Source organism: Molossus molossus, unplaced genomic scaffold (genome assembly GCF_014108415.1).
Source record: "Molossus molossus isolate mMolMol1 unplaced genomic scaffold, mMolMol1.p scaffold_m16_p_10, whole genome shotgun sequence".
In the NCBI taxonomy this organism is placed as follows: Eukaryota; Metazoa; Chordata; class Mammalia; order Chiroptera; family Molossidae; genus Molossus; species Molossus molossus.
Window position 1 is genome coordinate 42,181,532 of NW_023425345.1, and position 6,000 is coordinate 42,187,531.

The following is a 6,000-nucleotide window of genomic DNA, read 5'->3' on the forward strand; positions in this document are numbered from 1 at the left end:
ACTCCTCTGATTCACCTTTTATAGCTTGAAGGATATAGACCAAGATAAAAATATGTACAATGACTTCAAATGTAATGACATATATTACCATCAAATGAAAGCTCTTCATATATAAGCCAAAAAAATGTTGGGAATGAAGATTTACATTACAAATAGTATTTTAATCTTACAAAATCATTATTATTATTAATTATAATTAATTCCTTTGAATCGTAGTTTCTGCTTGGATAATCACAATATTTGGCTAATTGAAACTTTTCAGAAATATTTGAATATATTAAATAAGCAAGGAAGAACACCCATGAATTGCTAGATAAGAAAAAGATAAGAACCTTTGTCTTCCCTAATATCATTCACAGGTAAAACACATTTTGCAGACTCTAGACTCTCTGGCCATGACCAAATAGCCAGAAATAAAGTAAAAGCAGAGATACTGACATACTTATTTACTCCATAAAAAAATTTTGTGGGGAAAAACATTCCAGACCAAAAAAAAAAAAAAATTGCAATTTTTCCAAATGTTTAATAAAACAATCTTGAAGAATTTATAAACAAGTATTTCTAAATAGGTGGGGAAAATGCACTATCCTATTTTTAAATGTGCTTTTATTTATAATCTACCTGTTACATAGCTTTTTCCCATTATTAGTGACAAAATTCTACCAAAATTTACAAATAGTGTGCTGTTAAAATATGTCCAGCAGGATATAAATAAGTTCAAAAGAAGGCACGTACATCCTTCTATTAAGTTAAAGTGAAATTTAGGGTGAAGAAACATGTGGCGGTGCCCTTTCCCCAGGCCTTGTCCCATGTGTCTCCTCCATCTGGCTGTTCCTGAATTACATCTTTTTATAACGCACTGGTGATCTAGATTCCAAAATGGCAGCAGAGTGAATGAAAGTTACACAGACCATCTCCCCGGACCAAACTGGAATTACAACTAACATAAAGGAAAAAGCAACAGAAAAGCAGCTTGCGAGGACAATATAACCAGGGACACTGAATCAATCCTGGTAGAATTGTGGAGGCGCGAGAGTAGGGGTTGGGAGCCCATGAACAGCAGCGGTCTTAGCTGTGAGCAGCACCCTCGGGGTTAAAATCCCAAGCTGGTTCCACAGTGCAGAGGGCCGGAACAGAGCACTAAATTAGCCACAGCCACTCACCTTGGGCCCTGGCAGAGGGAGGGCTGACTAGACTGGAACTGAGTGGGGACACTCAGGATTTGGAGGGCGCTCAGAGCTTTTGCTGAGATGCAGCCACAAAGGACAGTGGCCATCTTACTCCTTCTCAGAACTCTGGGGAGAGATGGCGGCCCTCCCTTGGAGATTCAATGGTGGGCCACTGAAATGCAAATTCAGGCTCATTAAAAACCAGCATCTGCCCCACCCTCAGGAAATCCTCTAATGCTGAACACCTGAGGGAGTTTTGCATTCAACTGAGAATCCAAGGCTCTTCCAGTAACTGAGACTAATAGCCTCCAGGCAAAAAGTTAGAGAATAACTGAACCATTCCTGGGCTTGTAAATCTACCCAGGAAAGTAACACTTGACAGTGATATTTAATGTGGGTCCTCCCTGGTTCACCGAAACCCAGTAGAGGGAGCCATAAACAGCAGAACACCAACACACACAGGAAAAATTTGGCAGGCTCCAAAAACCACTGAGATAGCCAAAATGGTGAAACAAAGAAATGAACCCCAAATGAAAGAAAAAGAGACCTCTACCTAAGATGAGATAAATGTAATGCAGTTAAGCAAGTTATCAGAGGCAGAGGTCAGGGACATGATCTTGAAGAAGCTCAACAGCATGAGTCAGGACCTCAATACAATGAGTAAAATTATAGAAAAATTGAAAACCAATCTAGTGGAAATGAAGAATGACATAGCAGAAATAAAGAACACGTTATAAGGACTAAACAGCAGAGCAGAGGAAGCTAAGGACCGGATCAGTGATTGGAAGACAGGGTAGAAAAAAATCAATCAATCAGAAAACCGAAAGGAAAAAAACAGTTATAAAACAGGAAGATAGCTTAAGAGAACTGTGGGACAACTGGAAACGTAATAATGTTCGCATCATAGGAGTATCTGAAGAAGAAAAAAAAAATGAGCAAGGGTTAGAGAATATATTTGAAGAAATAGTGACAGAAAACTTCCCTAATTTGGTGAAGAAAGAAGGCATTCAAGTTCAAGCAGCACAGAGAGCCCCAAGTAAGAAGAACCCAAATAGGCCCCCATCAAGACACATAGTAATTAAAATGCCAAAAATTAAAGACAAAGAGAGAATCCTAAAGGCAGCAAGAGATAAGCAAAAGGTTACCTACAAAGGAAACCACATGAGGCTTTCAGCTGACTTCCCAACAGAAACACTACAGGCCAGAAGGGAATGGCATAAAGTAATCAAGGTAATGAAAAACAAGGATCTGATTCCAAGACTACTCTATCCAGCAAGGCTATCATTCAAAATAGAAGGTCAAATAAAGAGCTTCCCAGACAAAAAAAAAACAAAACAAAAAAAAAAAAACAAAGGCTAAGGGAATACATTAGCACCAAACCAGCAAAGCAAGAAATATTAAAAGGATTGCTATAATTAGTAGAAGAAATAAGAAGAAAAGTATAACCGCACTAAAAAAAAATAGCAATAAATAAGTACATATCAATAATCACCCTAAATGTAAATGGACTGAATGCCCCAATGAAAAGACACAGAGTAGCTGATTGGATAAGAAAGCATGACTCATATATGTGTTGTTTACAAGAGACCCACCTCACAACAAAAGACTCACATAGGTTGAAAGTGAAGGGATGGAATAAAATCTTCTAAGCAAACAGAAAGGAAAAGAAAGCTGGGGTAGCAATACTCATATCTGATGAAATAGATTTCAAAATGAAGGCCATAACTAGAGACAAAGAAGGTCACTACATAATATTGAAAGGATCTATCCAACAAGAAGATATAACCTAGGTAAATATATATGCATCCAATATAAGAGCACCAAAATATATTAAAAACCTTCTGGAGGACTTCAAAGGAGAAATTTACAGCAATACAATCATAGCAGGGGACTTCAACACCCCACTGACATCACTGGATTGATCCTCTAGACAGAAAATTAACAAGGAAATACAGACTCTAAATGAAGCACTAGACCAATTGGATTTAATAGATATATACAGAGAACTACACCCCAAAATTACAGAATTCACATTCTTCTCAAGTGCAGATGGAACATTCTCAAAGATAGGCCACATGGTAATACACAAACTAAGTCTCTACAAGTTCAAGAAGATTGAAATCATATCAAGCATCTTCTCAGATCACGATGGCATGAAACTAGAAATCAATTGCAACAAGAACAAGCAAAGATATTTGAACACATGGAGGCTAAATAACATGTTATTAAACAATGAATGGGTTACTGAGGAGATCAAGTAAATTCAAACTTCCTGGAAACCAATGAAAATGAACACACAACAACACAAAATCTATGGAACACAGCAAAAGCAGTTCTGAGAGGGAAGTATACAGCACTACAGGCCTATCTCAATAAACAAGAAAAATTTCTAATAGATTATCTAACCTCATAACTTAAAGAATTAGAAAGCAAAGAAAAAGAAAAACCTCAGGACTTTTGGTCAAGCTGGCGGCATAGGTAAACGCTGTGTTGCATTCTTCCACAACCACATCAAAGTTACAACTAAACTACAGAACAACCATCATTCAAAACTGCCTGAAATCACGCTGAATGGAAGTTTTACAACTACAAAATTAAAGCAGCAGCCACATTGAGACTGGTAGCAGGGGTGGAGGCAAAGAAGCTGGTCCTACACCCACATGTCACAGATAAAAATCAGGAGGACACCTCGGCTGGGAAGGTCCTCCTTGAGGACTGAGGGGTCCCCGTCCCACACCAGATGCCCCACTCAGGGTTCCAGTGCCAGGAAGAGAAGTCCCTATAACTTCTGGCTAGAAAAACCAGCGGGAACTGAGGCTCAGAGAGGCTGAGGCGGTTGAAGCCCCAGGCAGCTCCTCTTAAAGGGCCCACACACAGACTTATTGGACTCTCTCCCTCTAAGCTTGGAGGGGAGGCAGCTCAAGGGGCACCAGAGACATGTAGGGAAGAACTGAGCTGTTTGGCGTTGGAGCATGGGCTGGAGAGGGGGCTTGCTCCGAGACAAACGTGCTGTCAGAGGCCTTTGTTCCTTTGGTGAGCCCTTCCCTGGGGCATCAGACAGTTGCCATATCTGGGACTCCAGCAACCTGGCTTACACTGGTTGCCCTGCCCTGGTGATTCCCTGAGGCCCCGCCCCACCCAACTTTCAGGCCCACCCAAGCTGTTGAGAGTGCTTTACCATAGGATTGGCCTGTCTGGGATACTGCCTCAGGTTTTCCTAAATTCTTTCAAACAAGCAGCATCTGGTATCATATAGCCCCATACCTCTCGTTAAGTAATACACAGCAACAAACACAGAGAGGCAGCCAAAATAAAGAGACAAAGAAACAAGTCCCAAATGAAAGAACAGAACAAAACCCTAAGAAAAGAACTAAACGAAATGGAGATAAGCAACCTAACAGATGCTGAGTTCAAAATACTGCTTATAAGGATGCTCAATGAACTTAGTGAGGGTCTCAAGAGCATAAAAAAAGGACCAGTCAGAAATAATGGATGCACAGTCAGAAATGAAGGAGGCATTAACTGAAATAAAGAATAATTTACACAGATTCAATAGTAGAGTACATAAATCCAAGAAGCAAACCATTGACTTGGAATATAAGGAAGCAAAACACGCCCAATCAGAACAGCAAAAAGAAAAAAAAAATCCAAAAAATGAGGAGAGTGTAAGGAGCCTCTGGGGCAACTTCAAGCGTGCCAACATTCGCATCTTGGGGGTGCCAGAAGGAGAAGAGAGAGAACGAGAAATTGAAAACCTGTTTAAAACAATAATGGCAGAAAACTTTCCTAACTTGGTGAAGGAAACAGACGTACAAGTCCAGGAAGCACAGAGAGTCCCAAACAAGATGAACCCCAAGAGGCCCACACCAAGACACATCATCATCAAAATGCAAAAGGTTCAAGACAAGAGAAAATCTTAAAAGCAGCAAGAGAAAAGCAGTTAGTTACCTACAAGGGAGCTCCCATAAGGCTGTCAGTTGATTTCTCAAAAGAAACTTTGCAGGCCAGAAGGGAGTGGCAAGAAATATTCAGAGTGATGAAAAGCAAGAACCTACAACCAAGATTACTCTATCCTGCAAAGCTGTCATTTAGAATCGATGGCGATATAAAGAGTTTCCCAGACAAGAAAAAGTTAAAGGAGTTCATCACCACCAAACCATTATTATATGAAATGATGAAGGGTCTTTTTGAAGAAAAAGACAAAATATATGAACAAACAAAATGGCAGTGAATACATATCTATTGACAATGAAATCTACAAAGAAAATGAACAGGCAGAACAGAAACATTCTCATAGATACAGAGAACATTTTGTTGGTTGCCAGATGGGAGGGGTGTTGGGGGAATGGGTGAAAAAGGTGAAGGGATTAACAAGTACAGATTTATTGCTAGACTTACAAACCTCAAAGGGAAAGGGGTTAGGGGGTGGGAAGAAATAAACCAAAGAACTTATATGCATAACCAATGGACACAGACAATAGTGTGGAAAAAGGCGGGAAGGGGGCGGGAGTGGGGAGGAGGGGGTCATTGGGGGAAAAAATGAGGAACATCTGTAATACATTCAACAATAAAGATTTTTTAAAAAAGAAAAGAAAAACCTCAGAGCAAGTAGAAGGAAGGAAATAGTAAAGATCAGAGCAGATATAAATGACATAGAGACAAAAAAAAAAAAAAACAATTCAAAGGATCAATGAAACAAAGAGCTAGCTGGTTCTTTGAAAAGATAAACAAGATTGATGGACCCTTAGCTAGACTCACGAAGAAACAAAGAGAGAGAACCCAAATACACAAAATCAGAAATGAAAGAGGAGACGTAACAACTTACTCCACA